Source organism: Elephantulus edwardii, unplaced genomic scaffold (genome assembly GCF_000299155.1).
Source record: "Elephantulus edwardii isolate Elephantulus edwardi_28Jun2011 unplaced genomic scaffold, EleEdw1.0 scaffold00074, whole genome shotgun sequence".
NCBI lineage: Eukaryota > Metazoa > Chordata > Mammalia > Macroscelidea > Macroscelididae > Elephantulus > Elephantulus edwardii.
Genome location: NW_006399824.1, coordinates 12,677,853 through 12,699,867, shown reverse-complemented (window position 1 = coordinate 12,699,867; position 22,015 = coordinate 12,677,853). Strand labels below are relative to the sequence as shown.

Sequence of the window (22,015 nt, the reverse complement as noted above, 5' to 3'; positions counted from 1 at the left end):
ACAGTATATACAGCCATAGGGTAGGAGCTCTGGTGGCCTTGTTAGGAACTGCACTGTCAACCCACAGGCATCCAGTTCAAATTACCAGCTGCTCTATTAAAAAAAAAAAAAAGATGGACAATCTCCTCCTATGTAATTACTGAAAACTGGATGGAGGGTCAGCTATGAGCTGGTTCCGACTCAATGGTATCCAACAACAACATGTAGTAGGTTCTGGAAAGATAAAGACAAACACAAAAACTAGAAAGATAAATACAGCTTCTACTTAAGAGGTTTGTGGTGGGTGTTTTGGGTTTTTTTTTGTGTTTGTTTGCTTAGTCTTACCCCACTCTGGCTGGAATCCAGTTTGGAAGTTATCTGCAGTAGTCAGATTCTACAGAGGCTTGTTTGCTGGTTCTGGTGAGGATTGGGGTGGAACGCTGACTTGCTAATGGATATGCGATGATGTGATTCAGCCTCCTATTTAAAAATGCATTTGAGCCCGAGGGCCTGCAGCCCTCAGGCCTGGTTTTAGTTGTTTTTGGTCACACATTCTTCTGAGTGGTATAGCACGGGTCTGTCCATTTGCTGTACAGAAGTAACTCGTGGTTGCTGTGATGCTAAACACTGTGACACTGATGTGTCAAATGTGATAATGGTTACCATGATGGACAGTGTTTGGTGGAGCTTCCCAATTAAAACAAGCTTGGAAGCAGGAGTGGCATCCACTTCTGAAATGCCTCGCCTCTGGAAATTCTGTGAACATGGTGAAACCACAAAAGTTATACAAGTGTTCAGGTCTTTCATTCATAGGGTCACTATGAGACATATACGACTCGATGGCAACAACAAACCCTTGTCTAGAGATATTGTGCAGATTTCCTCCTTTCCCCCATATTATTATCTAATGTGTCTATTATTTAGTTCCTGATTTTTCCTCCCTTCTCTTTCCTTTACTATTCCTAGTAACCATAAAATAATGCTTTTTCTTTGTAAAAACTTTTTTTAAGCCTTTTATAATAGTGGGCTCGGACAATATTTGGCCTTTTGTGACTGACTTTATTCATACAGCAAAAAGCCTATTTTTCCTATTTATTTATTTATTTATTCATTTTTATTTATTCAAAATCTTTACTAATCTTTACTGTTGCATAGTATTCCATTGCATGTTTCTGCTATAGTTTGCTATCCATGAATCCATTAATGAGCACTTAGGTTGTTTCTATCTCTTAGTTATTGTAAACAGTGCTGTCATGAGCATGGTTATGCATACATCTGTCCATGCCCCACATGTTCTTTCTTTAGGATGCACACCTACAAGCAGTGGGATTGCTGGATCAAATGCTATTTCTAATTTTTCAAGGGAATTCAAAACAATTTTTCACAATTATTGTACCATTTTTCACTCCCAAGAGTGGTATATGAGAGTTCTTTTTTTTCCCCCCACTGGAAAATAATGTTTATTGTGACCCACCAGCTACACAATCTATTTCTGACATTAGGCACCTTCTTCCTTTGCAATGTGGTCTTTCATTAGTGGCCCCCTGAAGGCCTTCTCCTCCATCCTCTGTAAACAACCATGGCCAAACTAGGAGGTAGTGCCCATGAACTGGAGATCAGTCTTTTCCAGAGGCCGCCCACCTTGGGTCTGCAGCAAGGACTTATGGTGAGTCCGCCCTCACATATTTCACACCACATAGCCTTACAGCTTTACAAAGTCATTGGTCACTTCACCAGAGTGGACAAAGCCATCTGGAGGATTGATGGTCCTGTCTGAGATGTCATGGTCAGTGGAGGTAAAGATATTGATCAGCTTGCCATCCTTGAGAAGGTAACCTTGACCAATCTTATAGATCTTCTGTTGATCTCCTTCTGCCCAGCACGGGCCACAGAGAAGGCCACTCGGGCAGGCTTCCAGACCCTGATTCGAGCGACTTTGCACAGCCCTCAGTGGGTCTTGAGGGGTAGCTTCTTGGTGTGCCAGCAGCTGGTGACCCATTTGTAACCCTTTTCCTTGGTCCCAGATGACATCGATCATCTTGTCCTGGCCGATCACATGGTTCACCATCACCTATTGCTCTAGCTTCTCACGGGCCCAGTCCAGCTTCTCAGCCACTGTGCCCCCATTCACCTAGATCTCCATCAGGTGATCCTTCTTCTGGCACCTGGGTCTTGGTGATGACACGGATAGCACCACACTACTTCTTCATGCTGTTGAAATCCTTTTCTAACAGCTTCTTGCCATCCTCGTCCTGCTATTTCTTGCAGTACTTGGTGAAAGCCTACTTCTTAGACTTTTTTATTTTATTAATTTTAATGAACATTTACAGAGATTTTAGACTTTTGCCAGTTCTTGTAGAAGTGCTGTTTACACTCATCACTGATGTGCTCTGCAGAGATAGTCTTGAAGGTGCAGAGGCAGTGAGGGGTTTCCATGAGACAATTATGCCGACATCACCATGGGGGCATGTGCACAACCTTTCCCACTTCCTTCCTGTTCACCTTGGACCTGGCCTGTCCACCTCCCACACAATGTGGGTCAGGCCGGACTTGTCACCCAGGAAGGTGAGGTACACAGGCCTGGTGGCCTCATCCTTGGGGAAGCTCTTCACCTTCCGGAGGCCTCCTGCTCTGTTTCCAAGGCAGGAAGCCCAGGGAGCCAGGGGTGGAGAATACCTGTGTAACATCCTGCCAAACTGTACAAGAGTTCTAATCTCTCTATACTTTCACCAGCATTTATTAGTTTTTGTCTTACTAAATTTTGCTATAGTTAATGGGGTGAGATATTATCTGTGGTGTTAGACTGACAGTGGCGGGGGTGAGGGTGGCGTGTTAGCCATTTAGCCTCTGGTCTCCAACTACCTTACCTGCAGAAACATGGTCTTGCAAATCAGCAACAGCTGTGGCACTAAGATAAGAGAAAGTGCTTCTAGCACTGGGGAGCAAGACTGGAGGCGGCAAGACCCTGGTGGTGGAGAGAGTGGCATTGCTGTGGAGAAATTGTGGCAAGGTGTGACCAGAGGCCTCTTACATTTGTGCTGGCCACAGTTGGATTTTTGCTCTTCTTGCCTTTGATGATGGCAGGAAAAGCTGCTTCCTGAACTGCGACCAGAGCCTGGACTTATTGAAGACCTGTGCCTTGGAGCTGTTGTGTTAAAACTTGGAGTTATTTGGGTGGTATAGTGACATTCTTTGTCTCCCCCACTCTCCAGCTTCCTTCCCTAATAAACCCTGCTGTTGGTATCATAACTGCTAGTTAGCAATGAATAAACAAACCTCTCAGTGCTGGTAGGGCCCATAGAGGCACGATGGGGCCAGCTACACGCTCTTTATCTGCTTTCTGTTCTAGCACAATGAGAGGATGTGTTATCCTCACTCTCTCTGGCCCTTTCAGAAAGATGCTCCTGGCTCTGCACCCTCATGTCCTGTTTTATCATTTTTAGAAAGTATCTAATTGCTATTTTGATTTATGTGTGCTGTGCTGCAGTCCCAAAGGCACACAGTTCAAATCCATCAGCTGCTCTGTAGGAGAAGGATGGGCAATATCCTCCTGTGTGATATACTCCCTCAAAACACCCACTGAAAGGTCACTTCTGACTAAAAGTTACACAACAGCAATAGCTAAACTGAAGGTTATTTCATAATGAATACAAGAATCAGACCATTGACAGAGAATTGCCAGCTTCAAGGCAGATTTAAAAGAGAGCATAAAATGAGAGATATTATTGCTGGTCTCAGACATATCATGGCAGAAAGCAGAGAATGCCAGAAAGATATCTGTCTGTGTTTTATTGATTGTGTTTTTGACTGTTTGAATCACAACACATTATAGCTAACATTGAAGAAAATTGGGACTCCCAGAACTCTTAATTGCACTCATGCAAAACCTATATCTAGACAAAGAGTCTAATGTCTGAAAGGAGCAAGGAAACACCATATGGTTCAAAATCAAGAAATACATACATCAAGGATTTAGTATTTCTTCATATCTATTCTGGGAATATCTGTTATGCTGAACAAATCATTCAAGAAGCTGAACTTTATGAAGAAGAATAAAGCAACAGGATCAGAGGTGATGCATCAACAAGCAGTCTTAAGCAGATGATACAACTATGCTCACTGCATGTGAAGAAGACCTGAATCACTTGCTGCAGAAGACTATAGCTTCCAATATGGTTTCTATCTCAACATAAATAAAATAAAAATCCTTCACCATAGAGTCAGTAGGCAACATTATGAAAGATGAAGAAAAGATTGAAGTTGTCAATTATTTCATCTTACTTGGATCCACAATCAACAGCCTTGGCATCAGCAGTCAAGAAATCAAAAGACATATTGCCTTGGGAAAATATACTTTTAGATATTTTTTCCAAGGTATTGAGGAACAATGATGTTAACTTAAAGACTAAGGTTTGCCCAGTTCAAGCCATGGCCTGCTCAATCACTTGCTAGATATCTAAAAGCTGGACAATAAGTATGGATGACAGAAGAAATACTGATGCTTTAGAGCTGTGATGTTGAAGAAGCATACTGAATATCCCATTGACCACCTAAAGAATAAACAGGTATGTCTTGGAGAAGGTTCAGCCAGAGTACTCCTTAGATGCTAGGATAGTGGGGTTTCATCTCACATATTTTAGGCATGTTGTAGAAGGGAGTATTCCTTGGAAAGGGACATCATGCCAGAAAAGGTGGAAGGTCAGCAAAAGAGAAGACTCTCAACCAGATTGATTAACACAGTAACTGAAGTAATAGCTTTAAGTATATCAGAGATTGTGAGTCTGGTGCAGGATAAGACAGGGTTCAGATCTGTTTTTCATAAGCTCACTATGGGTTGTATTTGACTCAATGCTCATGGCAACAACATACAATGACCCATTTCCACCTAGATACTAAAAAAAACAAAAACAACTTGTATATTCTGCCAATTTGTAACTCTTAACATGTCAGTTGCTCAAAAAACATAGAATCTTCTTAGGGGTTATCATCTACTAAGAACAGAATAGATATCTCATATGTAAAAGTCTTTTGAAAAGAATTAAGTATATAGACAACCATTTTCTGAATCCCAAATTAGAATATGTAGTAGTTGACATTTATGGGGGGGGGGGAATAGGCTATAATATTTAAAATTTGTGGCTTATATAGTTAATTACTCTTGACCTCTTGCTTTCATCTCTCCATCTCAAGTTCCCCTTGTACTCTATTTCTTCACCAACCCCCATCCCCACTAATTTGCTATCTTAGTGATGTCCTCCTCCTTCTTTCACACCATTTCTCCCCTTTCCCTTTTAAACAGATTTTATAATCTAGAGATAGAAGTAGATAGAGAGAGATGGAAATAGAGATAGAGATATCTTGTACTGATTTGCTAATTGAAGTAGCTGTATTGTCTTTGTCTCAATTCCTCCCAGATTGACCCTCCCTCCTCCCTTAACCTTGGTCTCTGTAGGGTCATTTATATATTTCATTTCTATTCTTCCTTCCCCAACCCACCACTCAGTTAATTTTCTATTATCACAACAGCCTTTTTATGCAGTATTTGTTCTTTTGTGACTGAGTTATTTCTCTCAACATAATGCTCCCTAGATTCTCCCATGTTGGGTTGTACAAACACTTTTTAAAGGACACAATGTTCAGTATTTCTTGATTACATATATATCTAAAAACTTACATAGGTATAGATGTTGTTATGGTATAGATACAGAGATAGATAGATAGATAGATAGATAGATAGATAGATAGATAGATAGATAGATGATAGATAGATCAATCGATATCACTGACTCCAACACACCAACCCCATTGCCTTAATTACCATATCAATCAATCTCATCTGGGGTCTTCCTCTCCTGTGCTGTCCCTCCACCCTTACGAGCATATAATGTCCATCTCCAAAGACCAGTCTCTCCAGGCCACATGCCCAAAGTATGTGAGACAGAGCTTCAGAATCCTAGCTTCCAAGGAGAGACTTGGTTTCACCCTCTCCAAGACAGACCTATTTGTTTCCTTGGAGGTGCATGGTATGTTCAAGACTCTTCTCTAGCACCACAACTAAAAGGCATCTATGATTCTTCTGTTATCCTTAGTCATTGTCCAGTTCTCTGATGCATAACAAGTAATTGTGAAGACCATGGTCTGGATCAGGTGCACCTTAGTCTCTAGATTGATTTTGTTGCTTCTCAGTGCTCTGGAAAGGTCTCTGACAGCAGATTTACCTAATACAATTTGTCTCTTGATTTCCTGACTGCTGATTCCAAGAGTGTTGATTGTGGAGTTGAGCAAGCTGTTAACAAACTCAATCTCTTCTCCATCTATCATGGTGCTGCCAATTGGTCCAGTGGTGAGAATCTTTGTCTTCTTGATGTTGAGCTTCAAACCATATTGAAGACAGTCCTGGATCTTCTGCAGCAAGAAATTCAAGTCCTCCTCAGTTTCAGCAAGCAAGGTTGTGTCATCTACATAACATAGTTTCTTGGGTCTTCCTCCAGTCCTTTTGCTACATTCCTCCTCATAAATCCCCGCCTCCCGAATGATCTGTTCTGCACATGGATTGAAAAGGTATGGCAATAGGATGCATCCATGATTCACTCCCTTCCTGATTTTGAACAATGCAGTGTTTCCTTGCTCTGTTCTGAGGACTGCTTCCTGGTCCAACTATAGGTTTCACATAAGCACAATCAAGTGTTCTGGGATTTTCATTCTCCTCAAGGTTAGGCACAATTTGTTGTGATACACATAGTCAAATGCATATATATCTATATCTATCTATATATAAAAAGAGAGGAGAGAGAAGATGTTTACACTAACATACATACGGATACATATATGTTTTGTATGTGTGAATATATGTATAAGTTGTTATGTGCCGAGAAGCCACCTGTGACTCATAGCAACAAAAGCTCTGAGCCCTGCCCAACTCTGAGCCAATTTCACTGTCTCTGATACACCTAGTCCCATTACCCCAAATACTCAGTCAATCCATCTCATCTGAGGTCTTCCTCTCTTGCACTGTCTCTCTACCCTTCCAAGCATTATGTCCTTCTCCATGGACTGGTCCCTCCTGGCAACATGCCTAAAGTATGTCAGACAGAGCTTCAAAATCCTTGCCTCTGAGGAGAAGCTTGGTTTCACACTCTCCAGGGAAGAATTATTTGTTCTCTTAGCAGTCTATGATGTGTTCAGTGTTCTTCTCCAGCACCACAACTCTTCTGTCATCCTTAGTCTTTGTCCAGCTCTCTAATGCACAGCAAATAATTACAAAGACCATGGCTTGGACCGGGTGCACTTTAGTCTTAAAGCTAATGCTGATATTGTTAATAACTGTAATCTCTTCTTCACCTACCATGTTACTGCCAATTGGCCCAGTTGCGAGAATCTTTGTTTTCTCGATATTGAGCTTCAATCCATATTGAAGGTTGCAGTCCCTGACTTTCTGCAGTAAACACCTCAGATCTTCCTCAGTTTCAGCTTGCAGGGTTATGTCATCTACATAGCGCAGTTTGTTGGTGAGTCTTCCTCCAATCCTGATGCCACATTCCTCTTCATAGAACCCAATCTCCCAAATGATCTGTTCCACCTTTAGATTGAAAATGTATACCCCTTTCCTGATTTTGAATCCTGCAATGTTTTCCTGCTCTCTTCTGAGGACTGCTTCTTGATCCAAGTATTGGTTTCACAAGAGCACAATCATATGTTCTGGGACTCCCATTCTTCTCAAAGTTCATCACAATTTGTTGTGATCCACACAGTCAAATGTTTTTGCATAAAATACAGATAGACATTCTTCTAGTACTCTCTGCTTTCAGGTAAGATCCATCTAACATTATCTATGATCTCCCTAGTCCCATGGACACCTGGCAGTTCTCTGCTGACGTACTGTTCCAGTCATTTTTTAAATACTCTTCAGCAGGATCTTGCTTGCATGGGATATTAATAATATTGTTCTATAATTTACACACTCTGTTGGATAACCTTTATTTGCAATGGGAATAAATATGGATCCCTTTCAGTCAGTTGGCCAGCTAGTTGTCCCAGATTTCTTGGCACAACCTGGTGACTGCATCCAGGGCAGCATATGTTGAGATATGTCAATTGGTATGCCATCAATTCCTGGGGCTTTTGCCAATTCCTTCGAGCAGCCTGAACGTCCTTGCTCATCACTACTGGCTCTTGGTCATATGTTGTTTTATTAAATTCTTCCATGTCAGCCATGTATACATATTCCCAAAAAAGATTTAATCTCTAAAGAAATTTGGATGCATTCTAATAATCTAAGTAAGATTTGTCTCCCATGCAGAGTTTATAAACACTTTCTTTACACACTGTCATTACTTAAAATACTTTTAGAATCCCTTATTTGATATATTCTTTTAGTGAGAGCAAATAATTTAATGGTTAGAAACAGAGACTCTGTATTCAGACTTTATGGGTTCAAATCGTGAGTGATGGGAGTTGAACACTACCCCAACCCCACCTGATAGCAAAGTTGAACAAGCCAGAATGAACATAAGACCGACTGTCAAAGGGGTTAGCAAAGAAAAGGTGCCCACAAAGGCCATTCTGGAGGCATCATTTGAGAAATGGAAGGGAAACTAGGAAAGAAGGAAAAGGGAGACAGAGTTCAAAGACAAAAGGAAATCTACAGGGAGTTTCAGGCTTTAAGATCAGAAGTAGTTTATGCAACAATGACTGACTTAAAAAAAAGTGAACTGGGCTGATAGGGAGAAAAATATGCAACAATGAATGAATGAAAATCCGATTTTTCTGTAAACTTTCATTAAAATCACAATTAAAAGCAAATGTAAAAAAAGAAATAATATAAAGAAAAGATCAGAAATAGTTTATGCTTCTTCTCAGTCTCTAGTTTATGTTTCTTTCTTTGTGTTGGCCGCTAAGTAGCTCGGCAATGTGAGAGATAAGTTTAATAACTATAAAAAACTTGAAATTTTTATGTTAATTTAACTTTATATAGATGTTCTTTTTCCTGACATTATTTCCCTGTTACGTTTTTATTGTATTTTTTGTACCACGAGAAATGGAGGGAATGTAAACACATTGTGTCTAGAATAGAATTGCGTGCTCTGAAGCAATCTAAATTCCATCCTGTGTGCACCTCACTTATCAGACCTCAAAAACACTGGTCAGTTTTTGTATTTCAAACTTTCAAGCTCCTTTCAGCTACAGAGATTAGTTGTTCTTCCATCCGAAATGATCTATGTTATGGATTGAATTGTGTACCCTTAAAATGTGCTGTAATGCCTAACCTCTATGCCTATAGTTATGATCCCATTTAGGAATTAATTCTCCTCATCATGTTAATGGAACAAGATTAGAGTCTGGAGATGTAGCTCACTGGTGGAGCATGGTGGCTCACGTGCCACGGCTTTCTGGTTCATGGTTCATTACCACTACCAAGGGAACAAGATTAGTGTGGTGTGTGTCTTGAGTCAATTTATTTATTTATATATATATATGTATATGTATATGTGTATATATATAATAATTTTATTTTATATTGGTTTACTTACAAAGTGCATACCCATTGTTTTCCACACCAGATCTTGCCCATTTTCATGAGCTGCGTTAATCTCTTTTATATTTAAATTAAATAAGTGAGTAAAGATAGGAGAAGAGAGATGGCAAGCCACATGAAGACCTCCCAGAAGCAGAAGCTCAAAGACATAAGAATCTTCATCTAACACTAACAGAAAAAGTTTTCTATTCAAGTCATTATCACAAACTTCTAGTCTCCTAAACAACACACAAAAAAATAAATTTCTGTTTATTAATGCCACCCACCTGAGGTGTTTCTGTTACAGCAGCACTAGATAAGTAAGACATACTTTTACTCCCACTTATGCTAACTCCTTCTCACTAGAAAAATGCAAATTCAATTATTAATAATATTATTAAAATATGATACAGTTCTAAAAATAACAATACTTCATGTAAGATAAAATCTTACAAAAGAGTCTTGCATAAAAATCTTCCATGGTATACTTTCTGTATAAAATGTCTATTCACATGTTTTATCTCACTTGAGAAAGAAGACCATCACCTGAGGTACGTAAGGTAAGCAGTCTTACCCTAGCTCAAATAAAAGGATGCCAGGTTCAAACCTATCACGGGGCACCTGCTTGTTTCCCAAAGGTCATGGCCTTGAAAAGCCCATCGAGCAGCTCTAATCTGCACACATGGAGCCACCATAAATTGGCATTGAAGGTGACGGCTTTGATCTGGTTTCTTGTTTTGTTAACACAGGAAAAAAATGCTTGCTTATGAATTAGGGATATCTGAGACCCAGCCCCAGACCAACAATTACAGAGATGTAAGGGTTTGGGCAGCTAATAAACACCTTTAGGAGACATTTTCACCACTACAAGATGAAATTATTTACATAAACTTCCATTTAAATGTTAGCATTGCTACGGTCTAATATGGCCAAATGCGGCAGAGCTGTATATGTATGTGCACACACACAAAATATACTGAGTTCACAAGCTCCAGTTCTCCCTAGGCAATTATTGAAGAGCCAAGGAGCCCTAGTCTCATTTGGATCAACCAAATCATCCAAACTGTCTGGCGCATTGTGTGCATCTCTTATTTACCTTAATTGTCTCTAACTTGCAGCCATTTGGGTTTGAAACTGCTAGGATATGCAATCTCTTTCTACTCTTAAGTTGGACAAACGTGTTACCTTTGAGTTGTGGTGTTGGAGAAGAGTGCTGAAGATCCCATGGACTCCCAAAAGAACGAACAGCCAAGTCTTGGAAAAAGGCAAACCAGAGTTCTCCTTGAAGGCAAGGATGACAAAGCTTCATCTCATGCACTCTGGGTATGAGAGGCTCTTCCTTGGAAAAAAGACATCATGCCAGAAAAGGTAGAGAGTCAGTTAAGAGGGAGGAAGACCCTTGAGATGGATTGACACAGTGACTGTAAAAATAGGCTCAAGTATATCAGAGATGATGAGAATGGCATAGAATATGACAGGGTTCAGATCTGTAGTTCACAGGGTTGCAATGAATCATATTCAACTCAACAACACTTGACAACATGTTCCTTCAACATTTTCCTTCACTTCTAAAGTACTATGAGTTAAGGTACCAAATATAATGTCTGAAAAAAAATTAAATAGTTAAAATGAGCTTATGGTGAGTCCTCCAAAGAAACAATGAACAAATATTATGTGTGCCAAAACTGAGAAGAGGTGGGTTGCGCTTAGAAGGCAATGTGACAACGTTTGCTCTGGATCTAATTCATCAGCACTAGGTCCAGAGATAGCACAAATGTCTAACAGGATTTAAAACAAAATTACTTTGGTCCTGGAGTAGGGATTGTGGCATTACAAAGTCCCAGCAATGCTATGTCCCAGGTGCAAAGTCCCAAGTGGCTATGGGATTGACAAGAAGCTTCTAAAGAGCCCATAAAAGCACAGTGAAATTTCACAAAAGTGTAATGAATGGAGAAGGTGGCTCTAAAGTCTTAGATGCCATGTGTGTTGAATTTAAGTCTTCTGATATTCATGAATGTGCTGTTAAAAAAAATGCATAGTGTAATAGAAACAGTAAAAGCCATGTTGAGTGGCCCAGGTCAGTCTGCTGGGATTGAAACCAATGAGATTAATTCTTCCCTACACTAACAGCTCCGCCAAGACTCCAAATTCCCAACTGTACTTGAAATTGTACTGGAACTGCTGATGAGTGTGAACTTCTCAGACAAGTAAATAAAATTCTAATAAACTGTTAACTTTCTTCAGTATTAAAATAATACAAAGAAAAGACTGTGGCACATCATTAGACTTCAGTGTTCAAGGCTAATTCCATGAGCCTCTGCATTAATGGGGTGATATTCTGTTTGGCTTTATTCTATTAATATTTATAGAGTACTCATTACCATAGCAACTAAGTGCTTTCCACTGAGAACTGATAAAATTATTAGGGAGAGGTAAATAGGAAAGGGAAGGACCACTGAATGAGCTGAAATGAAGCTTCTGATCTACCTCTAACTAACCCTTTCCTTTCCCTCCCTGACAAAGCAGAGATCTTATAAGGCATCTGTTCCAGGCTTTCCTCTCAGAACCCCAGCAACAGTCAATCTTGGTTCTCTGAATCACTATTACACAGTAGGCTCATTCTTGGCAAAAACTGTGAAATGAAATTAATTTTGTTTTCAACCCTGACCTGGACTGATTTGAACCAACAAACCTTCCTTGATATGAACCATTAAATTTTGTATTAGTAGCCAAATGCTTAATCATCTGTGCCACCCAAAGACTGCATGACAGAAAGTTTGTTATTGTTGTTGTTGTTAAGTGCCATTGAAATCATAGGCGACTCATAGCAACCCTATGAACAAAAGACCTGGACACTTGTATAACTTTCATCCTTTCTCCAGGTTCATAGGGTTTCCAAAGGAAAGCTATTTCAGAAGTGGATGCCACTCCTGCTTCCAAGCTTGTTTTAATTGGGGAGCTCCATCAAACACTGTCCACCATGGATAACCATTGTCACATTTGACACATGTGTCACAGTGGAGGAGCTCCCCGACTAAAACAAGCTTGGAAGCAGGAGTGGCATCCACTTCTGAAATAGCTTTTCTCTGGAAACCCTATAAACCTGGAGAAAGGGTGAAAGTTATACAGGTGTCCAGGTCTTTCATACATAGGGTTGCTATGAGTTGCCTACGACTCGATGGCACTTAACAAAAACAACAGAATAGAGAGGATCAGTTGGCCTAGTGGACAGAAAGTGATGCTACCAAGCTGAAGGTGGGTGACTTTAATCTGAGGCCCTCAAGGGGTTTTTTTTGGGTTGTTTTTTTCTCAAGTTTGTTTTTAATTGGTTTTGGTCACACATTCTTCTAGGTCATATAGCCCTGGTCTGTCCATTTGCTGTACAGAGGTAACTCATAGTGGCTGCGAAGCTGAACACTGTGACAGAAGGTAGGGATTGGGAAAAACAAACAAACAACAACAAAAAAAAAAACCAACAAAAAACACCCCAACATAAAAACCAAAAAAAAGGGGGAAAAAACCCCCAAACAACCAAGCCATAAGCTATACCCTTGCCTGAATGATAGTTAAGTTTACATATTAAAAAACAAACAAGTGACTGTCTAATTCGTGGCAACTGTGTGTGCTTCATAAAGTTTTCAATGGTTGTTTTTTTGGAAGTAGAATCACCAACATTTTCTTCTGAAGTTCCTCTAGCTATACTCAAACTTTCAAGCTTTCAGTCACTAGTCACGAACTGAGCTCTTTGTGTCATTCAGGCCCTCCTCATTAAGTCTAGTAGGAGGAAATACTTATAAACAAAATGTTGTACCAAGAACAATAAATTTCCATGGTCAAAGTTTAGGCATGGATGCTGGCAGAACATAATGGGGTCTCCATGATTTCCATAAACCACGCTGTAGAGATGACCTCCAGTTCCACCAGAGAGAAGCTTGGCCCTGGCCTGGAGTCAGTGACATTCCTCTCCTGCATATGTATGGAGAGGCAGGACTGATTACTGCTACTGACTCATCTTTGTGCAATCACAAGCCCTGTCTCAGACAAAGTCGGAAGCATCAACACCCAAATCTAAGAGTTAAGATTTCAGATAATCGCTCATGAAACTTGAAAGAGGTCGTTTTAGGATAAATAAAGGGATGCATTCCTTTACTGTGGGTAGTAAATGCATTACCTCATCTGGAACTTGTTACTACAAGAGCCTATATCAACCAAAAATAAAATTAGGTTCAAGGAGGTTGAGATAAATGCATGAATGGAAAGTTACACACAGGCTACTGAGATGACGTTAGGGAGATTTTTAACTCAGTGAGACTTCACTGAGAATTTCCTGCTATGTCCTCCCTACTACTCTAGACACAGTCGTAACTTCTGAAGCTTCCATTCTCTGCCACTGATGCCACTTCTGAGTCAGGGGATTGGATAGGAACGATGTTGTTACTGGTAGGTTCCATTGAATTGCCTTCAACATATAATGAGTGAACTTTTGTACAACAGAATAAAATCCTTGCTGACCCTGCACCGTCCTCACATTCCCTTTTGTGCACAAGCCCATTGTTGTGGCTTCTATATTAATTCATCTCATTAAGGGTCTTCCTGTCTTTTGCTGACCATCTGGTTTCCCAAACATGATGTCTTTTTCCAAGGACTGGCCTCTCATGAAAAGAAATAGTTGCTACCAACTGGGGAATTTCCACAGTCTTAATACTCTTAATTCTTGGAAGAAGGATGGGCAATCCCTCTGTGCTATTTCCAGCCTCTGAAAACCCACTGAAGGGTCATCTATGAGTCCATTCTGACATGGCAACAATAATGGAATGCACTTTATTAGAAGCTCTGACATTGTAGTTTGTGATAGGATGAGCTGCTAATTAACAGATTGGTGGTTCAAATACATCCGCTGTTCGTCAGGAGAAACATGGGCAACCTCCACCCAAAAAGATTTCTCGCTCAGAAACCCTAGAGAAGGTCACAGTGAGTCCGCATCAACTCAATGGCAGTGGACTAGTTTTGATTTTAATACTTTTTATTAGCACAATTTGCTTGCCAAATTACAGAAAAAGAAAGATCCTCTCCTTCCCATGACCCAGACCTTGAAGAAGTTGTCCAAAGAAGGTCCATAGAGAAGATACCAAGAAATTCCTGATTGATTAACTGAAAAAAAGTGCTAAGGAAAAGTTTACACACCAAAAGAAACTATCATGGAAGGTTGACAGAGATGGGGTAGAGAGGGCAAGGGAGCCGGGATGGTTGGACGGAGGAGTAGGAAAGGTGGAGATTTAATGAGACATTGCAATAAATGACAGTGACCAATTATAATTAGTGTTATAAAACAAAATGTGTGTATGAATGATTTAATGAAAGTCAATAAAGACTTTTTAAAAGGAAAGGAATGGGTAACCACATCTCAACTTTCTTATCACTTGTCCGTAGTTAAATTCTTCAGCTGATGAAATTGCACTATCTTTATTCTATTGCTTTCAAGCTTGGGCTCATTTTAATGAAGCAGATGGTCTCCCAAGGGAGAGATAAATAGAGCTCATGAGGTCCTTTCCTCTATTTTTTAATAAAAGTTTATTTTTTATTTCCCCCTCCAACATTTTCCTTCATTGACATTATGTTACATATAATCATTCTCATGTATTGTGTTTTATAAAATTAATAACCATTGGACTTTGTTCACCATCTTTTTTAGGTCCTTACCAGATCTTTCCTATTTCCTTTATCCCCTCCCTCCACTCATCAATTGTTCAAATCTGTGATATCCCCTTGACTATCCTCACCCTTCTGCTCTCACCTCTTCCCCCTTGGAGCCTTATATATGTTTTATTAGTTATCCTTCCATTTTTACAATAATAGTCTTATGCAGTATTTGTTCTTATGAGATTAAGTTAGTTCGCTCAGCATAATGGTCCAAATCTCTCCCAAGTCATGTAGTATTTTTCAGAATCGCTGCTCCCGAATGTTGCATAGTATTCCATCATGTGAATTTACCACAATTTCTCAATCCACTCAATTGTCGTTGGACATTTGGCCTAGTTCCATATTTTTGCGATGGTGAATAATGCTGCTATGAACACTGGTGTACAAATATCTATTGTCTCAGTTATAATTACATTAGGGTAATTTCTAGTAGTGAAACAGTTGAGTCATACAGAGTTTCTACATTCAGCTTTTTGAGGAAATACCAAAACCTACTAAACAAATAACCTACTAATAACCTACTACTCAAAATCTAACACACAGCTATAATAATCAAATAGCATGGTACTAGTACAATGGTAGTCCCACAGACCAATGGAACAGAATCAAGAACACAGAAAGGGACCTATCTATCTATGGTCAACTGATATTTGACAAGGAAATAAAATCTATCAAATGGGGAAATGACAACCTCTTCAACAAATGGTGCTGGTAAAACTTGACTGCTGCCTGCAGAAATCTGAAGCAGGATCCACATCTCACATTATACATAAAAATCAACTCTAGGTGGGTCAGAGACCCCAAATCATAAAAATCTTAAGAGACAAACTGGGAACCAAGCTTAGAAGGCCTTGGCTATGGTATAAAGAGATTGACAGATATAGCCAGAAATGCACAATCTGGAGAGGATAAATGGATTTAATTAAAATTAAATCTTATGTGTATTAAAAACTTTTTCCAGCAGGGAGAAAAGAAAACCCACTGACTGCGTAAAAATATTTGGCAATACCATCTCCGACAAGCAAAGTTTACAGAATACTACAGGACGTCCATCAGAAAAAGACTGATAATTCAATTACAAATGGGCAAAAGACAGGGAAAGACTTTTTATAGAGGAAGACATTGGGATGGCCAACAGACACATGAAGAAATGCTCAAAATCACTGGCATTAAGAGAAATGCAAATCAAAACCACATCTGACCCCAGAAGCAATGGCAAAGCTTAGCAGGACAGTGAGCAAAATATTGGAGAGGATGTGGAGAGATGGGAACTCTCCTACACTGTTGGCAGGATAGTAAAATGGTACAACCACCCTGGAAGGCAGTTTCTCAAAAAGCTGAACAGAGATCCTTGCCTCTTAATGCTTCTGTCTTATTGGTTAATGCCCCAGATACCAGAGGGTCATAGCTTAGTCACTGTAGATGATTGTAGTGATTGTCAAACTTAAATGTGTGTCAGAGTCCCCTGGAGGGTTTGTTATACCTGAAAGCTGGGCCCCACCCTCTCAAGTTTCTGCCTCTGTAGATGTTGGTAGAGTCTAAGAATTTGAATCTTTAACAAGTTCCCATGCTTTGGCGCTGATCGCACACCACACTTCGAGAACTATTGCTCTGGGTCGTGATACTCATCTGAGAGGAATTGCACTCACGCTGTCGTCAATCAGTTTTACACTTTTGAGTGCAGAAAGTCTCCAAGAGCAGGGTTAGCTTGAACAGAGATGCAGATAGGTTTGTTTGTGTTCAATATTTAGACCATTTGCCCAGGGAGGGCTTTCAGCTGCTCCCCACATCTCAGAGGCTGGCAGTTCAAATACATCCACCTGAAGCCCTCACTCCTGACACATCCTCCCAGAGGAAGATAGGAAATAAAGAGCCCTCCTTACTGTATACTCTCAGCTACATCCCAGGCTGGCAGTTCACTGTCAATCTTGCCAATCTCCTTGTCAGGCAACAGCTGCTCCCAGTCCTGGGGGAACTAGCCTGTCAAGGAGTGAGTGGCCCTGGTTGTGAATTGCAAATCAACTCAGTACTGGCCCAAACTGCCTGCCCACTGGTCATGCTTACCAGCAGGATGCTTCAAGAGGCTACTATTTCCTCCTCCCACACAGGGGCCCTTCAGTCCTCTGAGACAGCTTGCTCTCTTTTGGCCCAAAATACCACACTCAGTTAAACCAAGCGAAGAAAAACCTGAATCACCACAACCTGTGACAAGGAGTTGTTGTTGTTTGATGCCGTCGATGACTCATAGCGACCCTATGAACGAACGGCCTGAGCACTGTTCATACATAGAGTTTCCGGAGGCAAGCCATTTCGGAAGTGGATGCCGCTCCTGCTTCCAGGTGACAAGGAGTAGAAGGGGGAAATCTAAGAAGGAGAAAATAATTTGCTGTCCCAAGTAAAGATCAGTCACCACCATTTGATTCTAGGATCTTGATCTGTTTAGTCTCTTATGTCTGCACATGGCAGTTTAGAGAGACCCCACATTGGAAGAGAAGATGAATAAAGCCGTAGTGCACGTTGAGGGTATCCAGGATGTCTCGTTTTACCCACAGGAATATGATTGAAGTGAGTCATTCTATCTGTGCCTACCTGCTCTTCTTTTCAAATACTGATTGAGAAGTGAAAAGGGAAAAAAGTATATTCATTCTCTTTCTCACTCTCCACAACAGGATTTACCTTGTTCTGAAAGTTGCACACTTTCTTGGAAATCACATGCATGGTAATCGGTGTTGAAACAGGCTAAACTAGAAGGGAATAAATGACATTCCTCAGCTCCTCTCCTCACTCCCAGGTCTCTCATTTCTCCCCACTATGAGAATGCATTCGTCTTTCCTTCTCTGGTAAAATTTCACCATCACACACAAGATCCCTTATTTTCTGCAGAGTCTGAGGCCCTTCAGTAAGCCTTCCAAGTTATGCAACCTTCCAAAAACATTTAAAAATGGAAGCAGTCATCTTTAAACCATGTAGCTGAAACCTTCATTGTCAAAAACTTTTCCCCCCTCTAAATAAATAATGTAAAAGAGTAATTCTACACAAAGTTAAACGTCAATATCCATCACTGTGCTTGTCAAAGATAGAAGAAGAAAAAAATTGAAGGCATGACTTTAGTGAAGAATGATAAGCCACCAGATAGCTCCTTTTCCTAGGGGTTATTTTAAGGTAGTTAAATTGGCATGAATGTGCACACTTAGGTCCTAAAATAAGAAGAAAATAAAGTAAAAGAAAGAATGAGTTGTGAGCAAGTTGTGATTTCAAATGTGTTTTGATGGAAGACAGAGCAGGGGGAGATTTTTATAGGGCCCAATTCAAGTCATCTTTTCTACAATTAAGTTTATTTCCCAGGCTTATAAAATTCAATTGCATTCGTAAAAAAGAAAAAAAGAAAAAAAAGAATTCCCCACCTTCCACTCCTTATGACAAAGCCCCAGCAGCAAGTCATTATCACTTTTGACTAATCAGAAGAAAACCACCTGCAGGAATACTCCCCTTTCTGTTGCCTCCCAGCAGAACCTTCCAAATGATGATTAATCACTGAATAAACGGCGGAATTGACACCAGCATAATGACAAGGAGAAAGCAGAGAAGAGACCCAAACGGTGGGTGCATGTGGTCGAGCCCCAGTGGGTGGAGGGCCAAAGAAGATGGATGAGTGTCTTGTCTTTTACAAGGAGGGTCACTTCTGCCAAATTCAACAAATAAGGCAGCGCCCTTCGGACAAGCACGCTTCCTCTGGCTGTCAGAAGCAAGGAGGAACATCTTAAAAATTAAGCTAATCAGTTTGAATTGGCAGTCTAAGCTCAGATGATCACAGAAATAAGAGATACTACAAATGACAGCCCAATCCATTATTGTAGACGGCAATTCTGAAGGTTTCGCTGATTACAGCTTCAGATTATCCTAACCGTGTCCCTACTAATTTGAAAAATGATGAATCACTAAGTTCAAACAAGGCTCAGAAGAGTCAATTATACTCGCAGTGATATCAAAAGCTCATATTTTCTACGCAAAGGAATAAAGCTTGCAATGTCTAATAACAAACAAAAATGAGGCCTATTACCACTCTCAGTTGACCAAGTCATTAGCAGTAAGAATGTTTTTCAATTTCTTTTCAGGATATATATAAACGTACTCCCTGCCCCAAGGAATCCTGCGAGCCAAAGTTTATTAACATTAAAAAGATTTGTTGTAAATGAAATATTGGTTTGCATCCAGCTAAACACCTTTCAGATACCATCAGTCCTTGTACCAACCAATAAAAGAACTAGCCAGACTCATTATCTCCTAGCTATCACCAGTAATATAATCTTCATCATTACCATCATCTTCATTATTGTCCTCTCACCTTTACGAATTTTTTTTTCCTGTACAAAAACACAAACCAAACCTGTTACTATCAAGTCAGCTCTGAGTCAAAATGATCCTTTAAGACAGGGCAGAACTGTCCCATATTGTCCCCACAGCTGTAATCTTTACAGAAGCAAACTACCACATCATTCTCCACCAGAGTTGCTGCTTGGTTTGAAGCATCAACATTTAGGTTAGCAGCCAAGTGTTTTAACCATTACAATATCGCACCATGGATCCTTTTAGTGAAAAATAGAGCACTTAGTATTAGCAGAGGCATTTCAAGCACATTTTTTCATTGTGCTTCATTTTTTATCATAACTGATACTGACACCCCTAATCTCAACATTCTCTTCTGTATAATGACATTCCTTTGGACATTTGTTCATTCAGTCTGGTCTCATGGACCATGTTACATGTTCATTAGTAAAGAATTATTTCATCAAAGAACAATGTTCAATGGCATAGCTGTGATGTCATGCAACAAAATGGCCCTATGTTCTTAGATTCTTTTAGTCTTCCTTCTGGCTTGTTAGCAACCATGCCTAGGACAAGGTTTGGATGTTGTAGATACCCTGTAAGAATTTGTTGACGGCCATATTTCCTTTGGTTTCTTGTTCTATGCTACACCAACACTTCCTGTATTTTAAAATCCTTCTTTAAAGACACTCTCAAGCATGTACAAATTTAATGAAGACCTGGATAAAGGGATCATCTTTCTGTAGAGGAAGAATCTGGGAATGGCCCTGAGAAATGGTCAGTGAAGACTCTCTTTTCAGGAATATGTGATATGGTTGTATTGGGAATATCTCCTGCCCAAATTAGATGCCCATCATCTCATCCTCCGATATAATCTTATATTTAAGACAAATTTCAGATTCAAGCACTTTTGTGTAGCTTTTTAACCCTCGATGGCACCTAACAACAACAACAGGGTGACCCACAGTCAGCTTTGTCAGTCATACCGCGACATATATGTACATGATGTGGTCCTGGTTTTTTGCCTTTCCCTTATAATACGGCTGCTCTCCATTTCCATTTCTCCTTTATCCTTATCCTTCTTGCACCCTGTAACTCCTTCTGAGAGCTCCCTCTCTTCTAAGATCTTATAGTCTTCCATCAGATGCTCCAGGATGCTAGAACAAGCCATAGGCAGGTGGTTACAGCCAGTGACAGAGAGCATAGACATTGGGCTATTAAATCAATCCACGTTCTCCTTGTACTTGGAAGACTTGGAAAAGTTGTTTAAATTCTCAAAGACCATTTACATTTGTGAAATAAGGATAAGAACATATGCCTTAGAAAGTTACAAAAATACAATTAAATCATGCATAAAGATGTCTGCCCCAGATACTGTACATTTAATATTTATTCATATCATTGTTGTTGCTTATGAACAGTTTGGATTATAAACACCACAGCTAGAAGTACTAGTTCTCTTTAACAGTTATTCCTTGTTTAACTATTAGAAGACTGTAGGGTTTATAATGTGTAATACATATGGAATGAAACAGAATTCAATTCAGAAGTGTTCTGTTCCTTGCTGCTTTTCTTATCACTCCATGAACCCAGATTTCATCTTCTTAATGTTCATGCCTTCAATGATCTTCCTTTTGTCATTTTATCTATCCTTTTGTCAATTTATCTATAGACAAGGGCCTACCCTTCCCATGGCCCACTAGTACCAGTTGCTGCTTCATAGAAGTAGGCAAATCTGTACACTTTATTCCGTCATACAGAAGATTGTGCTATGAACTGTTATGCTTGCAATTATGTGGCTTTCAAGTTGGGGAAGTAAATGGACTTCAAAGTATTCTACCTCCTATAGCAAGAGAGGCACACCATTCCTGATTTAAACCATGCAATGTTACCTTACTCCATGTGGACAGCAGCTTCTTGGTCATGGCATAGATTTCGTATGGTACAAATTTTGTATGAGCTGAGATTCCCATTCTTCTACATGTCAGCCATAGTGTGTGATGATCCACTTAGTCAAATGCCTTTGCATAGTCAATATAACACAAATAGACATTCTTGTAGTATTCTCTGCTTTTCAGTCAAGATCCATCTGACATTACCAATGACATCTCTCATGCCATGAGTTCTCTCAACCCACGAGAAATTATGTCAGCTCTCTAGCAATGTACTATAATAGCCATTTGGAGTTGATCTTCAGTAATATTTTGTTTGCATATGATATTATTCAATAATTTCCACATTCTGTTGGATCACCTTTCTTAGAAACAGGAACAAATACAGATCTCTTCCAATCAGTTGACCAGACAGCTGTCCTCCAATTTTCAGACATAGACTCATGTGCACAAGCTGGGTTGCTTCTGTTAGTTGAAACATGTCATTTGGTATCTCATAGGTTCCTGGGGCCTTAATTTTTGCCAGTGCCTTCAACGCCACTTGAACTTCTTTCTTTATTACCATTGGCTCTTGTTCATAAGATACTTCCTATAATATTTCCGT

At 39.9% G+C, this 22,015-nt stretch overlaps 1 pseudogene; it reads right to left on the bottom strand.

Moving 5' to 3' along the window:
* Positions 1-1,477: 1,477 nt before the first annotated feature.
* On the bottom strand, positions 1,478-2,858 carry LOC102874332 (annotated as a pseudogene).
* Between the last annotated feature and the right edge of the window lie 19,157 nt (positions 2,859-22,015).